The sequence below is a fragment of the Camelus ferus genome, chromosome X (assembly GCF_009834535.1).
Source record: "Camelus ferus isolate YT-003-E chromosome X, BCGSAC_Cfer_1.0, whole genome shotgun sequence".
NCBI classification, from domain to species: domain Eukaryota; kingdom Metazoa; phylum Chordata; class Mammalia; order Artiodactyla; family Camelidae; genus Camelus; species Camelus ferus.
In genome coordinates this window covers 36,491,995-36,514,312 of record NC_045732.1, presented here as the reverse complement: position 1 = coordinate 36,514,312, position 22,318 = coordinate 36,491,995, and the positions used below count along the sequence as shown (strand labels likewise).

The window sequence follows — 22,318 nt, the reverse complement described above, 5'->3', positions numbered from 1 at the left end:
CCTGAAATCATGCTGTCTAGGCACCTAGGTGTGGGTAAGCCTCACTGCACTAAGCTGGTTTCTGAGAATTGCCTCCCAAGGCACAAGCAATGATCAGAAAGAAGAGGGGCAGGCTCCTCTATCTGCCCTGCCAACTTCCTTATCATCCTGCCTCAGGCAGAGAGAAGAGGCATCGATGAGCTGAGCTACGGAAAAGGAAACCCTTGCCCTCCAGAGCCAGACAAAGGAAGCCAGTCCTTGAGCCATGTGCGGTGGCCCCCTATCAGGTTAACACCAAAACAGTAGCAGGACCACTCAAAACCCCCAAGATGAAAGTTCTGCTACAGATTCTCATCTATGGCAAGGCAGAGCAAACCTTCTTAGAACACAGTTACTCATGTACAGTGACCTTTGTAAATAATCAGGCATGGCCACTTGACTAGCCACAACTGAAATAATCTCTTGCATTTCCTGCCTTCGCCAACACCTGAACCACAGACTTCACAAATATGTGCACACACATCCTTACCTCCACTAGTCTTTTCAACTCCCACAATAATTCTCAGTATAATTTTCCCCCAAATCTATCTTCCATTCCCTCTTTTCAAATGCTTTATTCTGTTCTTATTTAATAGTCTTGTTTTATATGTGTTTATGGCTATAAGCAACATGAAAATCTTTTAGAAATATGTACGAAATAAATAATTTTCAAAGTGGATAAATAAATGGCTTGGATCTTGTAAAGAAGACCTCCGCTCTCCTGAATATGACTGTACCTGTTCAACGTGCCTGACTCTAAGCTGCACCACCCAGACCTACCTACTTTACAGAGATACGAGTGAGGAATCAGAAGGTCCTGTGCTGGATTTTTCAAACATAGGCTCTAGAAGGAAATCTGAGAAGCTACATAAGTGGCACTGCCATGCTCCAATGAACCCAAGTACAGCCTTGACAACCCACTTACATGGGGGGTGGGGAGGGGTGTGTGTCTTCCCATGAGTAGCATTAGGTAACTTCCACTAGCTTGTGGCCCCAGACTCCAGAAAACAAAGTTGGAGCCTATACCCAGGCAAAAGCCAAGCCTGAATGAAAAGTGGTGGTGGTATACAGAAGCATTTTTCCCTAGTGCGTTTGGCGGTAAGTTCAGTTTAGGAGGAATGGATGTGAACTCACCCTCAAGTCTTGCACGCTTCATATTGTCTTACACATTGACATTCACCATTACACCTTCATATAGACCATTCTTTAGATTGCTACCGCAGCTGTGTCTACTACACTGAGTATGGCTGAATATGCCCTTCGGTGCAGAAAAATATTAAATATATTTTATATTTAATATTAAAAAATCAAATATATATATATGTATGTGTGTGTGTATATATATATGATATATATATAATTTATTTATATATATATATAAATATATATCTCACTTCTTTTTTGGATTTGCAATAGTCAAATAAATTCATCTGGGTGTAGGGAGATGAGAGCAGTGTAGGGTCCAAATCCAGACATCTCACATGGAGCAGAGGTTTGAGAAACTTTCGTACTGCAGCAGTCAATACAATACACCTAAATCAACCTTAGGGTAAGAAGAAAACAAACTACAGTGAAATTTTTACTGCTTTATTGAGGTATGATTTTTACACAAATAACTGCACATATTTAATGTGTACAATTTCAAGAGTTTGGCCATAATGCAAGTAAAATTTTTAGTAACTAAAATTTAAAATAACCACAAACTTCAATTAGCCCATATTTAACCAAATTTCCCATTAACTAATGCTCTACTTTTAGGGAAAAGAGAAATATGTCAAATTCATATCCTGAAAAGAACAGAATACAATCTTAATAAAAACAGAGATTTTGTTTTATTCACTGATGCCTGGCACCAAGTACAGGGCCTGGCACATAGTGGGTATTTAATAAGTACTTGTTGTATAAGTTAACTGATAACAAGAATTTATTATTAAATTTTTAAAAAACACTGTATTCAAGCCAGTGTTACACAGGTTTTTCATTTATCAAACCATATGCTACAAACATTTTTCAAATGGTGCACCTTAATCCTTGAAGAATGTTTCTAATACTTATGGGATCTTCTCCAAAGAAAGGCATAAAGATAATAAATATAAGCCTGAAAAATATACAAGAAAAATATATTTCTGGATGGCCCATGTTTACCAGAAAATCAAATGCCCAGGAGACTCCATTCCCTTTGGACTATTTAACTGAGTTTCATGGCACATTTGACACATTTGTTCTGCCAGTCATTCTTACTTTGAAAGAGAAGAAATCGGTTAACCCACTCTCTGCTCAGTGTATTATCATCCTTTTTACTAAGCATTAACTAAAATTCTTCAAATGCACTTCTAAAAGGTTTAGAAATGAATAAGAAAACTTTGAAATAAAAGACTAAGCAAGTTTTCTAGATTCTTTCTAGACAGCAATCACTTTACACACAGAAACACACACACATGCACATGCGCACTTCCTTTAATTAACCCTGACATTTGGATCCTGGTCCACCTATAAAAGAACTCAGAAAATGTTTACAGAAGCAGATGATAACAACTGCATGTCCTTGGGTAGCCAATTCTCAGAAGTTCTAAAGTCATGAATTTACTGTCTTACTTTTTCCTAAACATAGTGAACATATGCCATTGTAAAAACTTTGTTATAAGATGCTTTGAATTTATGTGTAATATTATCTTCCCTAGAGAAAATTCAATTTCATTCTATCCACAGAGTCCAAATTACTTTTTGGTCTCTTGAGGCACAATCAGAAATACAGAAATAGCTTTTAATCTGAAGCAAGCATTAAAAACTACTTATCTCTGGAAATACAAAGACTGGCTATCTAAATCTTCCTTCTCAGGCTCCTATATGAGGAAAAACTGCAGAATCAGCCTTAATAAGGGAAGGCCAGCAACACCAATGACGATTATCCATATCATAATATAGCTGCATGAGCCAGCTGGACCCTTTCCCCATTTTCCCCTTGCCCATCTGCAGACCTCCAGCCCTTAGCCAACCTAAGGGTAAGGAGATCTTTGATTACAGAGGATGTAGAAGGATTGAGTATGTCACACCTGAGAAATAAAAATGTGAATTCAGTTCAACTTTTTAAAAAAGTCTTTACTATGTCTGCATGCCTGTCACCAGACTACGTACTATTAACCATGTGTTTAAGGTATTTAAAAAAGGTATTTGTAGTAATGTATGAGGGATGCTATTATTTATGCATATTTTTCTCAAATTAAAGTTCCTATTTTGGGATAGTTTTAAAGGTAGACATACAAAAGTTGGTTCTTTGAAAAGATCAACAAAATTGATAAACTCCGAGCAACTGATCAAGAAACAAAAGACAGAAAATGAATTACCAACATCAGAAGTGAAGGAATATCATTACAGTCTTACAAACATTAAATTGTCTAAGAGAATAACAACAGTTGCCAATAAATTCAGTAACTTCGGTGAAATGGACAGATTGCTAGAAAAATACACTTTACCAAAAGTGACACCAGATAAGATTAAAAACCTGAATAGACATCTAGCCGTTAAAGAAATTACATTATTAGCAAAACCTTCCCACAAAGAAAAATAAATTCATCACTGCTCTGCATCAAGACCAGAGAAGGTGTTGAAACATCTAATTCAAGCTCACTTTACTCACCTTTCGTAAGGTTACAAATTTCATAAAAATCCATTAAAGTTACCCATACTATACAAAAAAGAAAAAAGCAGGCACATGCTCCTTGTGGACTTGCTATCTAGTGAAGTGACCCCAAAAGGGGAGTGTCCATAAGTAAACAATACAGTAAATTATAGTAATTAACCTCCATGAGTAAAAGTATAGTAAATTAACCTCAAATGAGCATTTCACCAAGGGCTTGCACCATATACCAACACTTTTAGCTTATTTCGTTTAATTTTCACCTGTACTGACAGATGCAGTTTATAGATGAAAAGACAAGAGGTCTGTGAGGTTAGACTGATCACACAGCTATTCGGTGGCAGAACAGACCATTGGCCCAGACCTTAATTAGTCCCAGAACATTTAAACAAACTAACAGCTCTGTTATCCTAACAGGCTACCGAGAATTTCCCAGCCACTGATGGCCCAGAGATGTAGAGAAACCTCCAACAAGAATATACTATTACACTCTTTGGGCTCAGGCCTCCTCAATCCCCAAATGACCAATAGTGTTTTCCTATGTGTCTTGGCCACCTAGATTCCTCAGCTCCCACATTTCTTCACAGAAATTCAATAGGCCAGCAGAAAGGAAGGAGGAGGGAGGAAAAAGAAAGAAAAGGGAAGTGAGAAGAGAGGGAAGGAATAAAACAGCCTTTTTTTTTTTTAATCTTTTTTTTAAATTTCAAAGCACTTTCTTATCCGTTGTCTGTCTTATCTTCCCATGCTCCTAAGAAAGTAGGAAAGACAATCATTGTCACTTCTGCTTTATAAAAGAAGGACCTGAGACGTAGGAAGCCATATAAATCAAAGGGAGATGGAGAAATAGTGTTAGAGTCATACACCAGGACAGGGGTTGGCAAACTAAGTCCTATTTTTGTACAGCCCAAGAGCTAACAGTGTTTTGTACATTGTTAAAGAGTTGTAAAAACAAATAAAAACAAAGAAGAATATGTGACACAGACCATAGATGGCCTGCAGAATCTAAAACATTTAGTCTCTGTCCCTTTCAAAAAGTTGCTGCCTATAATATAATAGCCACAAAAAAGAATGAACTAGTACTATGTTCATCAGCATGTATAGTTCTCGAAATATGATGTTGAGCCAAAAATGCAAATTACATAATGATATTTGCAGTATGATAAAGTTAAAAGGCCTACAAAACCAATATATAATATTCATGGAGACAGTGCATATGTAGTTAAGTTACAAATCATGCATGAGAATGATAAACTCTGAAATCATGACAAGGAAGGCTCACAGGGTGCCCCAACTGTACTAGCAACATTTTATTTCTTAAAGAGAAAAAAAGATAATTCTGAAGCAAACATGTCATGTGAATATTTGATGAAGCAGGTGAGTAGGGGCATGGGTGTTTGTTACAATATTTTTTATTTCTGTCTATATGCTTTAACATTTCACTAATGTACAAAGAAAACATATCATAAGTGAGTGGCTATTACAGACATCATGTGTGGTTTTCAGTAAGGCCTCCAGAAAAAAAAACCCAATAAAACAAACAAAAAAAGCCCTCTCACGATGTCCTTGTGGACAGGTCAGAGGAAATGCATATGCTAATACGACTGCAGTGCAGATGGATTTGCAACTGGATAGGCCATCTGTACTCACACGCTTCACTACTTCCTTTCAGGCTAAAGGGCAACTGTCAGGGAGTGCGCAGGGCTGTGGCTTTGGGGCTGTCCTGGTCTCACTTTCTGGTCAGCTACTGCATGAAGACATAAACTTATAGCTGGGACAAAACTGGGAAGACAAGAGAATCATGATTCAAAATTATCTCGACAGGCTGATATCCTGGGCTTGAATCCAAGAAAAGGAAATATAACAAGAAAAAATATCAAGCCCTACCTTTATATATTTAAAAACATACTGTGCAGGTACAGGATGGGTAAATCTTGATTTAGTTTGCTCTCAGTATGAAGAAAGAACTGGGAGAATTTACCAGACCATCCATGAACATAAACCAACTGTGTGATTCAGCTCTTCCAAATGCTACATTTGGGCACATAAATAAAATCACAGAGTTCAGATTAAAGCAAAAATAAAATAAAACAAAACAGTCCCGCTGCTACAAGTTCATCAAAATAAGTCTGCAATAACATGCAGTTATGAATGCCATGTTTTAAGAAAAAAAGTGACAATCCATATTGTATCTCAAGTACAGTGACCTTGACTGCTACCAACCATACCATTAGAGAAACAACTGGAGGGTCTGGAGACTGGAAAAGAAAAAGGAGACAGGATAGCTGTGAATATGTGGATATCTGGAGACCTGCCATGTGGTGAGAGGAAGCAGTGGTGTTAGTGTTGTTTTAGCAGGGAAAAATCAGGTCTCACTATCAGACCGAAGATTAAAGGAGGCTAATTTCCATATAATACAAGTGAAAATGCTCTACTTAGTAGTGTCAGCTTGGTGGGGTATTATCATGAAAGCGATTTCATCTTCTCCCCAATCTCCTCTCAACTGTGCTTTGTGGAAACAGAATGTGAAAGAAGTGACAGTGTCCCAGTTCTGAGCTTACACCCCAAGAGGTGCTGCAGTTCTGCACACTTTGACTCTCTCAGAGCCCTGCCACCACCAGGCCAGCCTGCTTGGGAAGTAGGGACCATAGAGAAGTGAGCCATTCCAAGTGTAGACATCCTAGACCAGTTATTCCCAACTGACCCACAGGGTGAGTGTATACTTATGAGTGAGCTCAGCCAAGATCAGCCTAGCCAGGCCCAGACCAGAACTGTCCAACTGACTTGCAGACTATTGAGCAACAATAAATGCTTGTTGTTTAAACCACTAAGTCATGGACAGTTTGTTACTCACAACAGCTAGCTGATACAGTGGAGACATCTTGTCCCCTTTCTGGGCATATAGTATCACAGACTCTACTCACCCCAGGCTATTCCCAAAAGTCTCCCTCCTTCAGGTTACAATGAGAAGCAGGTTTCAGTCTCTATGCTCATGAATGCTCCTAAACTCCAGGGTACACACAATAAGCTATCTTGGAGGGAACCAGCAGTGGAGTGAGCCTATGGGCCCCCAACTTAGAAGGCAGGGAGTGAAGTGCCTGGCCATCCATATTGTGAGCGGCCCTCATCTTCAAATCCACTTTAGGTGGCTTCTGGGAGAGGGGGAGTGGCCCCTATTATAAATAGTATAAGAAGCCCCTATTCACTCACCCCTTCCCCCAGGTATTTCCTTAAAGGATCTGAGAGTGGGGATGTTGGAGGTTGACTGTGGTAGGGCTGGTTTGTCATTCTTGGAAAATCCTGAAAAGAGGAATCTGGCCAATTCTTAGTGGCTTTTTTTCTGAATGTGGCATATCCAGCATCTGGGACTGATATTATCCTTTCTGGTGGAAAAGTCCCACTTAACTTATTATACAAGGAAGAATGTTCTAACAAGAGTGTTTTATCAGTGGAATAGTACATTTTGGGTACTGAGAGCTCCACTACTGAACGTCCAAGCCAAGGCTGGTGGGCCAACTTGAGGGACACCAAAGAAGGGATTTCTACATAGAGTGAAAAGTCAGACATGATGATCCCTTAGATCTCTTCCACCTCTTAATATTATACAATTCTATGAGAGGCAGTGTTGGCTAAAAAGTTAGCTATGGGTCAAGCATCCAAAAACCTGGGTGGTGGTCTTGGCTTTAGTCTTGGTTTTAAGTTGGGCCCTTAAATTTCCCGAACCTTGGTACTGCAGACGCTATGGGCCTTCCACCTAACTGGAATCCTTCTTCCATTCTTCCTTGAAGGCAAAACTCTAATTCTGATTACATGCTAACCCTCCCACGTATTCAAGAAAGATGATACAGGTTCAGCCCCTGGAGTAAATCAAGATTCTTGTAAGACCAATCTCCTAATTTTTTTTGTGTCACAAATAGAAAAAAAAAAAGATATTTACAAGGTGTATTCACTGGGGTAATTGGATGAAGTTGATCTACCCATTCCAAGCCCTGCCCAGCTGCTCTGTAGGGACAAAGTATCTAGACCTTAGAGGCATCTGCAACTCTACTGTCTATTCTGGTGGCTAGGGATTGGTTTGGCATGCACATGTGACCCATGCCTGGCCAATGGAACTTGAGTAGAATTATGCTGAAAGAAAGGGTGTTCCTGCCTAATAAAAAGAAGTACACAGAAAGAAACCTCCCTCTTCTTCCTGACTTGGTCATGCTTACATGTGATGTCTAGACCTAGAAAAACCTGTAAATGTTTTAAAAGATGGCCCCTCAAATTCTTTAATATGCCTCCCATCAAGAAGTAAAGTTGTGTCTCCTCTTCTTGAATCTGAGATCTATTGACTGCTTGAATAACAGAATATGGCAAAAACAACTGCCAGTTTCTGGGCTAACGTATTAAGAAAGAGAAATCTTCCATTTCATGTCCTTGGAACATTCACTCTTAAGACCTAGCTGCCATGCTATGAGAAAACTAAGGACAGGCCCACATAGAAAGGAACCAAGGTGTTCGGCCCTCAGCCCCAGCTAAGCAACCAGTAGGAAACATAGGACCAAACTGACAGCCATGTGGTAAGCCACCCTGGAAGCAGATTCTCCAGCCCCAGTCAAGCTGCCCCAGCTGATGCCACATGGAGCAGAGACAAGCTGGCCCTGCCAAGACCTGTCCAAATTACAAATCTGTGGGCAAAAGAAATGACTGTTGTTATTTTAAGTCACCAAGGTTTGTTATATAGCAATATATAATGGGTACACAGTCTTCATGCAATCATGAGGGGAGAAAGACACAAAGATGGAAAATGCCTAGGTCCTTAATGACATTGCTATGATGATCAATTAGCCAATCATGGGTTTGCTCTGTCTCTGAATTTATTATATGAGGTAATATTTTTTAAAAAATCTAAGTCACTTTTAGTTAGGTCTTCTATCACTTGTGATTGCAGTATCTTAGGTGATACCCTGTTTTTTCATTTGTGAAAATGAGATTAATATAATTGCCCTGCTTTTTACTTTTCACCATTCACTGACCATATACTGAGAGCCCACCATCTGTGCCAAACTGAGCATGCACAAATGAGGAAGACAAAGACCTAGGGCTAGCCCCAGTAGCTCATGCATGAACACCCTCCCTGCCCCCCAAAAAATTAACAAATATTCATTGTGGCAATATGAAAAACACAGACAAATGGAAAGGAGAAAAAAATAACCTATAACCTTACTATCCCAAGACAACAATCGACTTTTCAGTGTATTTAATTTCAGACTATTTTTGAAGTTTTGTATTTTCTGTATGTTTGTGCATATGTGAGCATGTGTGTGTGTATACACAGGCAAAAAACTGAGAAGATGTTGTGGCAGAAATTTATAAGCTTATATCATGTAAAGTACCATGCACACGTGCGTACCTGTGTGTGCATGTGCACACACACACACAGAACTATCCTTCAACTTCTCCCTCAATGTGCCTCTAAGAATGTAAGAATTAAAGCTATTATCTTTAGATTAGTTCATAAACTGCTATCAGTCCTGGAAATAGGCAACGTATTCAGTAACTTCTTTTCTGAAGCTAAATCGTGTGTCTGACCAAGGCACAGCTCTGGGCAGTAAATGGAGTAAAAGAAGGCGACTGTGTCAGGCTACCAAAGTTCAAAGAACTGTATTATATATTTTGACCTCTGAATGCTAGCTTATGCAGCTTCCCCACAAACATACCAGAAATGAAACAGTAAGGATGAGTTATTAAGAGTGCTTCCGTAGAAATCCAAGACACAATGAACACCTCTGAAATCACTGATTAAAACACCCTATGCTGACCATTACCTTCAGCCACACAACTCACTTGTCTAAGAACTACTACAACTGTGTTTTTTATATCTTTACCAAGCCCTCAAATCAAATGAGCCCTCTATTTCCCCTCGTCCAGCTAAGAATCCTTGGTGCACAACTTCTTTTCATTCTCATACATAAACCTCTCTGTTCTTGCCCCTCAATTCTTTCGCTGCCTCCAACAGAACTTGCACCTCAGAGGAACTTAACTGCCTTCACCACAGCTGCACGTGCCTGGCCTGCTGTGACTCACGTTCCCACCTCCACTCGGATGACTACTCTCAAGCGGCAGGGCCTGAGACAAGCATTCGGATGCAGGCAGTCCATGCAGGAGGTGAGCCTAGGAAACAGAGCGAAGGAGTGAAGGAAGCAAGGCTCATAAAGACTACATACACCATTAAGCTGGTTATCACTATGGCAAACGGGCCGCATCCTCACTGGGGATCCACAAAGGACCATATATACTGGTCCCAAAATTATTCATCTAAAGGACACAGGCTGAGGCTTCACCCATTGACTCCTATCTCTTGTAGTCTCAAGCTGGTCCCACGGGCGTAACCTTGCCCACACTTCTCATCTGTACCTGAGCTGTGTTCTCTGGAACAGGAGAAAACCCTGAGGCAGAAAAGAAGGGAAGCACCACAGTGTGTGCTGGGACATGGGCTTGATGTGGGACGCTAGCTGTGCACATGCAACTTTTCACCAAGCTGCACTAAAATCAGAATGGCCAAGGACAAGTGGCTCAGGGGATCCAAGAGCCTGCGATAGGCTCCAAGTTTAGCTCTCCAGGCTAGACATCCATTCTTGCCTCCAGACTACATCCTCAAACTCCATGAGCTCTCTCCTCTGAGGTGTCCCACAGACACTTCCAACTCAAAATGATAGTAACTGAGAAGAGTCAGAAGCACACCCATGGGTTCAAACTCTTGAATAGCATTTGCTCATGGCAGTAACACAGGGCACCCTCAACTGAGTGGGTCTGCCAGTGGATGAGGCCATGAAGGCCCCCGCCAGGCTCTGGAAGCCAGGAATCACATCAGCAATTCTTCCTGAACTGGGACATGTCATCCAATAGACAGACTGCCCATCCCTGAAGAGGTGGAGCTCGGGGCTGGGCACTGCCCTCTCCACATGCTGTGGGGCAGTGCACCGTCCGTGGTGGTCATGGGCCTTGTTATTTGCCAGCTCCAAGATCTAGGCTCTCAGGTCACAGAAACACATATAAAAATCAGTGGCCAGTAAAGGTTCAATTGTCTCCCAACTTACAATGTAATAAAATCAGTTTTGTTTTCAACTACATACTTTTTTCAATATTCCCAATCAACATTTCTTTGTTGTCTTTTTAACTGGTTTTAACATCTGTCCATTCCCTCGGAAGTAATAAAATCTTTTCATGTGCCCTTATCTATCTGAGCCACAAGATCGTACCCTTTTTGAAAAATATCTTATAACTTCTTTGGAACTCATAATGAAATGCCCGATAGTGTGAGTAAAGACTGCTCACAGAGAAGTGTGCCTTGTGGGCAATTAAAGCCCAGGGGTGTCTTTTCTTGACTCTCCTGGCTGAAGCCAGAGTGCCAACAGAACTGTGTTGACTTTATCTTCTTCTAACTTTAAATTGCCTCTCTACTAATGTTGTGTTTCTATTTGGTTTTTGTTCATTTGTGGCCGTTAAGTTAGTCCCCATTGTTGGCAGAAATGGATGGGGATTTGTTTTGAGGGTCTGACCATCTGGAGATCTTTTGAAATGGATTCATGGTTTATAGATATTCCGGCCTATAAAATTCAGGCCCCTGTTGGGTGTGAGGCCACAGAGAATCTGATTTGTCAGTCTTTTTATTTGTTAGTCCATTTTTTAGTTCAAATCAATTCAAAATGTCATGTTCTTTGGGAAGAAAACAGTTATTTTAAATCTGGACTGGGAAGATTTTCTATTTGTGTTTTTACTCTTGATCCATGACTGAAATTGTAGAATCGGAGCTCTTTCTCTGTGGCTGTATGCCTGTCTGTAACTCAGAAATTCCTTCATCTCTGATTGCGTGAATATGTAAAATACTCCTACCTTTGGATGCTATTAATATATTAGATTAGAAAGTCTTTCTTAATTTAAAGTAACTCTGTTCTGATGGGCATATCTACATAAGTAACTGCTTATATAAGCTGAATATAACTAAAATTTCCTAAAATACAAAAACTGAATTACTAATACTTTAAATGTGCTACATTTATAAATATTTTAATAATCCAAACTTATATGATTTATTTAAATCTTTGACAATGACAACTAGTATAATATTTTGGGTTTAATGACAACAACTAGGTCTTCTCTATCACTGTTAAATATAATACAAGCATAAATTTTTAGGTCTCTTGGGTATATTTTTCCTAAATTTATACAGGTTTAAGATCAAGTGAGTTAGAATTACTCCTACTAAAGGTTTAAGATTATGAGAAAAAGCAATTTATGTTTAAGCAAATTGAATCATTGTTCTGATAAATATGTATTTTCCACAGTTAATGAGGTTTTGTAGTGTCACTTTAAAGAACAGTTCCAAAATCTTCAGATAACTGAAGACCTTGGATTGATATTATGAGATAATTAATAGACACTCAATGGATGCCTAGAAAATTTCTAAGAAAGAATACGAATACATTGCTTACTAAGCATAATTTGAGTTTATATACTTTTGCTTCTTATTTGTATATGCTACAAAGAGGCTATATTTTGGGGTTTGTAAATGAATATGCTCATTTCTGCCATGTTGGGAAACTATATAAAGGAATTGTGTGGCTGAATAAAGCTGGGCTGAGTGTATTCATGAGCTCTGCTAAAATGACAGAAATTTACAATTATCCATCCCTAGTTTTCTCCAGGAAATACAAGTAAGTACTTGAAAGTTATAATTAATATATGTAAATGAGACTCCACATGAATGAGTCTCTACTAGGAGCCTGAAGATAATGAGATCTTTTTAAATTAAGAGCAAAAAAGGGAATGTTTTTGTCCTGATGTAAAATAATTTGTTCCAGGATGGGAAAGAGAAAGACCAGAAAAGAAAAAAGCCTGAATGAATATAGAAAGCTGTAAGTTTGTGGAAAGAGAATCTAAAAAGGAACACAAATCTGTGTTAAAACTGCCAAATCTGGCTCAGTTTTGATAGGTTAACTTGTAAGATTGTCAAAAAGAGACTGTAGGTCCTTTAGAACCAAATATTACATTGAAGCAAACCTAGAATTTATTTGTTCCCTGTGAAAACGAAAGACTTTTCTTGGAGTATTTGGTCTGCTCCTAATAAGAGATTATAAAAGATTACTCTGCACCTGTATGCATTTCCTCTGGCTGCTGTAAAAGATTACCAGAAACTTGGTGGCTTAAAACACACACTTATTTTCTTAGTTTTGGAGGCCAGAAGTCTCAAATCAGTTTCTCTGGGCTAAAGTCAGGGTGTCAGTAGGGCCATGCTCCCTCCAGAGGCCTGAGAGAAGAATCCATTTCCTTGACTTTCCAGCTTCTAGAGCTGCACACCTTGCATTCCTTGGCTGGTGGCCCTTTCCTCCATCTCTAAGCCAGCAGTGTAGCATCTTGCTTCAGTCCTCACATTATCATTTCACTCTGTAATCAAATCTCTTCCTGCCTCTCTCTTAAGACATTTGTGATTACATTAGGAGTCCATCTGGTTAATTCACAATACTCTTCCATCTCACTCTCTTTATCTGCAAAGTCCTTTTTTGCCATAAAAAGTTCACAGGCTCTAGGAATCAGAAACTGAGTATCTTTGGGGTTGTTATTCAGCCTCCCACTTTACCTTCTACATAATCTGTCCAATTAGCAGATTCCGGATCTCACCACAGTAATGCTTTGCTATGACTTTATTATGCCCTTGATTATTCTCTTTAAAGTAAAAGAAACAATAGAAGTTCTGCATTTGTAACTGTGTTAATGATTTTCTGTGTTTACTTAAATACTGAATTGTTACTTTATTTAACAAACAAACAAGTTATAATCATTCATGTACTCAGACACCCATGATCCTATCTCAATTCTCAAATCTCCTGGAAATATTTCAATTTTGCCTTCCAACATTGAATCCAAAATGAAAAATGAAATAAAACTTCATAGCATCTTTAGTACTTAAAACTGTCTGAAATTTGCCAGAGGCCCCTAGAAAGTAAAAAAAGATTTGTTCTTTCACCTTAGAAACAGAGAAGTGTTAGGAAAAATTCGCTCTATTTGCTATGTTAGTATCGATCCGCTGCACCAGAAAAAGTCAAATCAAAAGAGGAATTAGCCTTCGCTTGATTAAGCCTGAATAGGGATGTATTATTAATATCAATATTTCATTAGTTCTATGTTGTTTCTGAAGTTCTTGGATATTTGTCAGCACCCTTACGACATTATATGTTTCTAATTATCAGAGTCCTGCTGGGGGTTTCCCTGATGTTAGGTAACAGAATTAGTGTTTTCAGTCATAGTTCAGTAAATTATAAAAAATAGTTGGACACACCTTTGTTTTTACATTTTACTAGCAATTTCCAGACCAGTGCTTTTCAAATGAGGAAGCACATCAAATCTGTCTATGAAGCTTTATTAAAATACAGATTTTAAAATCTACTCTAGACTTCTTTGAAATAGGCTTAATCATTATGCTTATAGATATTTTCTCCAAACCTCTTTTTTTTTTTTTTTTGGATTGGCTTTATTATCTTATTTTGCATGTCACAAAAAATTTCCTCTTCAGTTGTATTATTTTATTATTCATTCCTACCAGGCTTTTCACCTGTGAAAATTACAAGTCATAAGTGACCCACAGACATTTTAAGTCTCTGCCATCTCCAGAAAGTTTTTTATTTACTTTGATACTATCCTGAAGGCCCTACAATCAGCTACAGGACAGAGATCTTGTCTTCAAAAAAGCAGGATGGTCTCAGAACTGTGTGGAAAAGGATAGTAACTCAGGTACTTTGAGAATAAGCTCTTGAACACGGGCTTCTGATGTCATCACATAATCACCTTTAAGACCATTTCAGTGGACAGAGCCAGAATTTCAAGAATGCTTTAAAATTGAGAAGGAGATGGATTCATGACATGGCTATCACAACGCGCAGTGGACCAGACCTAGGTTTGCAAAGTCCAAAGTCCTTTACTATACAGTCAGTCCTTGGATTCTAACCTGCCTGGCCTCCAAATAAAACACAAGTGAAAATTCTTGAGAATGAATTGTTGAGAATGCTTTCCTAGAAAGCCAAGAGTCCTTGACATCTCTGTATTAAAGAGTTTGGCTTCTTTTTCCCAGAGATCATTAAACCCTTCCTACCTCGAGAGCACCCGTTTCTCAGGATATAGTAGACGAGGAGCCTCAACAACAGGCAGCAGGGCTGGGCTCCCTTCCCGACTGTGCCACCCACGTGCCATGTGACCTTGGGAGAGCTGATTAGCATCCCTGGGCCACAGTGGCCTCAGCTGTAAAATAGAGACCCCAACTAATTCTTTGTGCCTCCTTCAGCCACTGTCAGTAGAGAAAATTTCTTAGGAAAAGATCACAGACTGGTAATTGTACACCTTAAGCAGACCTCTGAAATAATTCAGTCCAATGGCCTCATTTTATAGCCAGAGAAGCTGACGTGCCCCAAGTAAACTACACTTAGGGGAGACCAGAACCCTAGAACCCACTTCCCTCCCTCCTCTTTCACTGTTTTGTCCCTTCGTGTCATAAAAACTCTCTCTTCCACAGTGGAGTAGGTATATTCTTTTCATCCTACATCTCAGAACCCAAATATCTCAGAGCCACAGTTATCTGTCTGTCTCCCAGCTGCAAACTGGTTTCCTCTGGTTTCCTCTAGTCAGACTTCGCTTTCACAGAGGTTGAGGTATTTTCCCCACAGCGATTCCAGAACCCTAATTAAAAGAGACCAATCTCTTGAGCTCATGAAGGATTCTAAAGGAGAAACACTCAATGAAACACCAAATGCCGGGCCTGTTCATTACCTTTCCTTAGATTTGAAACCATACTCCTAAAAGAATAAAATAAAATAAATTCACTCTTCAATGCCATTCTACCATGATGTGTGGACTGACGGTCACTAAATTATTTGTTACTGGTCGGCTACAAGAAGTACGGAAATCAAGAGTTAGCATTTAGTGACCTTGATAGCAATCTGGCTTTGCCTGAACACTTAAGTGAGTCGAGTCATCTTGTTGAACAGGGTATCTATTAATCCAAATGTTGTTGAACTTGAGTGAAGTGTCATATGGAAGCTTCATACTAGTCATGTAAAATAAGACCATATGTCAGTTTACAATGAATTTGTACAATAACAGAAAATACTGGCCCTGTGCCCAAGACGATTTAGGAGCACCATGCTGTACCAATTCACTGAATGAGATTCCGTGTTTCAGACAACTGTGGTTTTAGAAGTAAATTCCAATGGGAATAATGAACTCAAGTATCATCACACAGCAGTTATCTACCCTAAATGAGTGAAGGAGGTCACACATGAGATTCAACAGGGAAGGGTGAGGACCACGGCAAACCAGAGAGGCCCAGTGTTAATGGTACAAGCAGCTAGTCATCTTCATCTGACTATAACCATGTATGCCCAGACATCATGATTTCACAAAAGAAACCAGTAATTGAGGTTTTCAGGTAAAAAGTTCTTGATTCTTAAATGTTGGCAGGTAATTCATTTTCCTTTAGAAACATCATTGTAGACTTAATTATCCCATTAGCTCCCTAGATTAGGTCCGTGAGTGGCCACTTTGTCATTTGCTCTCTAGGGAAATTACATATTGATGTTCACGGATAGATTCCTCTTCCTTGAATTCTATTTTGAGGCTCCAAAAGCCCTTTCTAAAGAGTCAGGTGGTATCTGTCTGATGCCTTCTGACAGGATCTGTCAGATTTAGGAACCAAAGGAGCCTGGGCCCTCAAAATACCTCTGTTCTCAAAAGTTGTTCTCAGTAAGAGGCCAGCCTAGTTTCCAGGCCTTGTATCTACGCCATCCCCCAAGCCAATATCACTCTGCAAGTTCCCCTCAAGCTCAAACCCCGAGCTTGCCTCGTTTCATATGTGATGTCTTCTGCCATGATGACCCGTCTCTGACCCTGGGCTGCCCTGACACTGCTTCTGATCACAGACCTGGTTTGGCAGCCGGAGCCTCCCCAGCCTGTCCCTGCTCACTCCCAACAGGGCACGGTCATCAGTGGTGTCCTCCGCTTAGGGCCGAGGTTAGAACAAATCTTCCTCAGCTGCCCCCTCCCACCTTTCGGAAATGCACAAAATGCCTAAACTGGTGCGGCTCGTGCTTTCCCAAGGGCAGGGATTCTCCCCCTCTGCCGCCTTCCTCTCCTGAGTGGAGGTTCCTGGGCACATGGAGGAGGGGGGTTGGCAGGGTGTCACATTTACAGTGATGACATGCTGGCCTTGGTCCCGTGTCTCCTGTGAAATCCACAGGCACGGCTGAAGTCTGATCCGTAAAGGGATGGCGGTATAGCTCTGCCTGGTTCTCCCATGTCCCTGTGACTCCGCCATCACAAGGTCAGGAAGCTCAACCTCCAAACCTGGATGTCAGACAGAGTCTGGAAGAGCCCAGGGAGCCTGGCTCCCTGCAGGTGTCACAGGGACCAGGAGTGCTGACTATGGCATGGACGGTAAGGCGACCAGCCGAGCACACAGACCTGCTCACCCGACACGGTCCATCCACCTACTGACTTCCCTGCCCTTTAATGAATTCCTCTGGTGTGACTTCTGGTGAGGTATTTAGGAGATGACGTTTTGCGCTAAAACAAGCCACAGCTATCAGCCAAAACAAACAGCTTTCAGTAATCAGACAGCTGTTGAACCCTCACGTCAGGGTCTGAGTGTAATGACTGGCTCCCTGGCACCGCCCCCTGTGGGCACGCCCTGGGGCTGAAGGACACTGGAAAACGGGAAACCATGGCCTGGACACACAGATGCTCCACTTCGGGGATGGGGTGGCACTGCTGGTGTCACCATGTGACCAGGTCCAGGCGACTCTCCACCTGCAGTTGCCGGGAACAGGCCTGCCTGCTACTCAGACGCACAGAAGAGGAAGAGCGGAACGTGGCTGAGGCCCGGAGGGCTTCGCGGCTCTTAGAACCAACACAAACGTGTGGGGTGGACATCCTGACAATGAGGTTTCTACAGACATTTGGTGGAATGGGCACTAGGTGTCAAGCAAGGTTTCTTGGATTTATCCAAGCACCTACTCCAACGAGCTCTAAGCACAACCCTGACACTGTTACTCTCAGGACACTCCTGTGAAGCCACCAAAGGCTAAGCCAGCTCCGAGCTTCCATCCGTGGTGGGAGGAGGCAGAGAGAGGCTGTCACCAGGCAGAGGAGAGCAGAGAGGAAACCAGAATGTGGACTGAATGGCTTGCAGATACAGCCCTGGCTTCTTCCTCTGCATCCAGTGAACAGGGTCCACGCCAATACTGGTGTTGCTGTACTCCAGTGATGAGTCAAACCTCCCCCCAGAAGGTTCAGCAGGCCATGGTTTTCACAGCCAGGGGGCCAGGCATCCAGCAGTCATGTGAGAATCCTCTCCACCCCCCCCCCCCATTGTCATCACCTCCCACTTCTAGACGGCCCCCATCATGAATAAAGCCTTCAGCACCTGGGCGGGTCACCGTTTTCAGCCCCTCCCCCGTTACCACCATCACTCTAGGAATTCAACGTGCCCAGGAATCCCCGCCCACCTCCCGGCCTCAGAGGCCTGTCCTATCCCCCCACAATTTCGGCCAGCTCCTCCCAACAGGACCACTCCCCGCACCGTCACCATTGGAAACCGCTCCCTGAAATCATGGATTCCAGCATCCCACCCTGACCATACCTTCCACCCCCAACCCCCCACGACGCAGCCCCTCCTGGATGTCCCAGACGCCTCAACTGAGTATGACAAAGAGAGAGCAGACAGAAGCACAGCCAATGACTCAAATGCTTTAATGGCTGTGATGACGGCAGAAGTTCAGGCCTCCCTCATTTGTGGGTAGTCTGGGGGTGAGATGAGGCAGTCGCTGAGGTCTAGGCGGGCCCTGGGACGCAGGCATCACGACTTTTCCTTCGGCAGAGGCATCGCGGTGACCTGACTGGGGGCATCTGGCTGGAAAAGGTGGCTGAGGTACTTGTTGCCCACTGCCCTCTGCAGGTGGTTGCTCACTGCGCTCTGCAGATGGTTGCCCACTGCCCTCTGCAGGTGGTTGCCCACTGCCCTCGGCAGGTTCTTCGGGGGTGATGGGAACCTCGCGGTTGCTGCAGGGCACCTCGCGGTTGCTGCAGGGCACCTCACGGTTGCAGCGGGGCACCTCGCGGTTGCTGCAGGGCACCTCGCGGTTGCAGCGGGGCACCTCGCGGTTGCTGCAGGGCACCTCAAGGTTGCAGCGGGGCACCTCAAGGTTGCTGCGGGGCACCTCGCGGTTGCAGTGGGGCACCTCGCGGTTGCTGCGGGGCACTTCGCGGTTAATGCGGGGCACCTCGCGGTTGCTGCGGGGCACCTCGCGGTTGCTGCGGGGCACCTCACGGTTGCTGCGGGGCACTTCGCGGTTGCTGCGGGGCACCTCACGGTTGCTGCGGGGCACTTCGCGGTTGCTGCGGGGCACCTCGCGGTTGCTGCGGGCCTCCTCGCGGTTGCTGCGGGCCTCCTCGCGGTTGCTGCGGGCCTCCATGCTTGCCAGCTTCTGGGTGTTGTTCTTCGGGTACTCGAGGATGCCGGCCAGGAAGACGGGCGGAAGAGCTCAGGTGTTGGGTCCACACAGCTATTGGGGAACCCTGTAGCGCAGCTATTACAGAGCAGGAGAAAATCTACCTACTTTTTAAGACTAACATGGTCTTGGCACGTTTTGCTCAGATGGATCTAGCTAGACTGTCCCCCTAGCCTGACCTCTAGAGATGCCAGTGAACTTCTGCCTGCTGTCTCCCTGGGCACTAGCCTCTTATTGGTCATTGCCTTTGTGACAACTCAGGCTTTGTGATGTCATCAGTGTCAACTGGGCCCTGATCAGGACCGGCCTAGAAATATGTGTGATAGGAACCCAGTCTCTCTGTTGACTGGACCCTCTTTTTCAGAGAACTCCAACTTTCTACTTGACCTTAACAGTCTAGCAAGAAAAATGAATGTTTCCATGGAAACATCATCCTGTCTTTATGACGCCATTCCAGATTATCTGACTAGAGCCCTGCATTGTCTTTGAGTTCATTTACATCCCTTTGTAAGCTGTAGGTCACTGACTGACATGCACAACCCCTAATGCAACAGAGGTTCAACTCTCACCTTACTCATGCTGTAATCAAACAGGTTTTACTTCCATTTACATACACATTGGTTTCAATATCCTTAGTCAATATTCCTGTGTCCATACTTTGGATTCTCCTTTTAAGCTGGTTATAACATCTGCTGATTTTCTCACAAGTTAAAAAAATTTTTTTATATGTGTTCATTAAAAAAAAAGTCTGAAACTGAAAGCAAAAGCATACACTATAAGCCTGCTCCTTCTCCCGGCTGTTTGACCAACACACATGGGGATCCATGGCTACGACTGCCCATGTCAGGACCTGGGAGCCATTTTTCACATCTCCCTCTGCCTCACCTTCCCAATCAATCAGTCATCACCTTGTTCCACTTTGACATCATTAATATTGCGCCCATAACCCAGTTCTGCTATTCCAGCCCAAGTCATGACTATTCTCACCTTGACAACTGCAGCAGCCCGCTTACTGGTCCCCCTGTTTCTTCTCTCACTCCCTTCTAATCCATTTTCCAGAGTAATCAGTTTCTAAAACTAAATCTGATCATGACACTGTGTTGTCTAAAACTCATCAGTGATTTCCTATTGCCTTTGGGATAAAGTTTGAAATCCCAGGATGTTCTTTCTTGCTTTTCCTTCACTTGGCTGCTCCTCACCTAACAGATTTGAGTTTAAACTGAAGTTCCTCTGGGAATATTTTCCCTCATCTCCCAGACTTGGTGAAATTCCCCCAATATACCCTCACACGGGACCTTCACTTGGCAAGATTTACCTGAAATAAAATAAATATATGACTAATTATTTGTTTCCCAGTCATCTATCCTGTTCCAAAAGGGCCTGTTCACCTTATTCACCACTTTATCCTCAGAGCCCAGCATGAGGTCAAGAACACAGAACATATTCAATATATACTCACTGAATTCATGAATGAATTCACATAAATCAAATCCCAAATTCTGCTTCCTCTAGTACATGGGTACAATTTTCAACTTCAATCAGATGGAGGTAATCATATCTACCTCACAGGGATGCTGTGACCGTGAAACACAATCAGGCCAATCATGGTGCCTGGCGCAAAGCAAGGGTTTGAGAAACAGTCAGGATTACTACCAACATTCCCACCTTGAGTGGAAGAGACACAGGCACTTTGAGATCCAGGCTGGCCAAGTAGCAGGCTGCAGGGGCCTTCATAGAACACAGTAACCTTGGTGTGCTCACCTGGGCCTCAGACCAACCTTTCCTCTAAGGTCCAGAGATTTGATCAACGCCTGCTGAGAGCTGACTTGACTCAAAGACTGAAGCTCACGGACAGCATCCATTATTCACTGACTATCAGGAAAAAAAAGAGCTCTCCAATAGTGTACGATTCCATTGATATGAAATATGCACAATAGGCAAGTCCATAGAGACAGAAAGTAGATCAGTGATTGCCAAGGGCTGGGGGAGGGGAAATGAGGAGGGACTGCTAATGAGAACAGGATTTCTTGTCGATGTAACGAAAATATTCTACAATTAGATAGTAGTGATGATTGCACAACATTGTGAATATCCTAAATCCCACTGAACTGTACACTTAGAAATGGTACATTTTATGTTATACGCATTATAGTGCAATTTAAAAAAGCTCTCCAGTGGACCATGTGGCCAGCTCCACCTGTCCTGCAAGCTCTGCCAAGGCCAAGTTCATAATTGCTTGTTCAGTGAGCAGAGAACCAGAGAGAAGAGAAGGTTATAGACTTTGAATGTTGAATGAGGTTGTGACTAGTCTACTCCAGTATTCCCAAACATTGCTGATGATAAAAACTACCTGGAGCACTTGTTTAAAAAAAAACAAAAGAGAAATAAAATCAAAAGACGTATCTGAGGGTCCTATCCCATACCCATCAAACCACAATTTCCAGGAATGAAGCCTGGTAACGCGTACATTTCTAACAAGCTCCCCTTGTTCCCACCTCCTGTGACCCTAATCACCAGGGAAGTTGAAGGAATGTTACTCTAAGCCACTGGTGGCAATCAGTCCTCCACCTGGCCTTCTTAACCTTTCTTGCACTGAGGTGACCACGTGACCAGTCCTGCTCAAGGAGCCCTAAATCAAGTCTATTAGGGAGGTTACTGGGAAAGCTTTTACTTACTATAAAAGAAGAAAGACAGTCAGTCACCCTTCTGCCTTCATCCTCTCCTCCTACCTTGAATGAAGCTATGGTGGATTCTACGCAGTAGCAACCCAGGAAAGAGGCCAATGTAACTGCAGGGACATCAACTTTACCACTGTGAGCAGCTGATACAACGCCAGCAACTGTCTACCTCCGACTTCTTGTTAGATGAGCAAAATAACCCTAGGTTGTTTAACCCTGTAGTCAAGTGTTTGACCCTTGCAGAAAATGCATTCCTAATCATACGATGGGACACTACCAATGTTGGCCTTTGTGGCACACCCCAGCCTGTGCTCCAATTATAACCACCTTTCCCCTTGCGAGTAAGGGATTTCTTCCTAAGATATGTTAAAAGTGATTAGGGTTAGTCAAAACCTATATAAATGGCAGCCATCTGAAGTTTTAAGAGGACCATGCCCACTTCCTTTTTTATA

At 42.4% G+C, this 22,318-nt stretch overlaps 2 protein-coding genes across 2 annotated transcripts in view; both read right to left on the bottom strand.

Annotated features, from left to right (window-relative positions):
* XK (X-linked Kx blood group) overlaps positions 1-22,318 on the bottom strand; it is a 45,933-nt gene that overhangs the window by 13,495 nt on the left and 10,120 nt on the right. The window lies entirely within an intron of this gene.
* The window catches only part of LOC102517434 (cytochrome b-245 heavy chain), a 105,306-nt gene that overhangs the window by 80,998 nt on the left and 1,990 nt on the right, over positions 1-22,318 (bottom strand). The gene's annotated exons all lie outside the window — the stretch shown is intronic.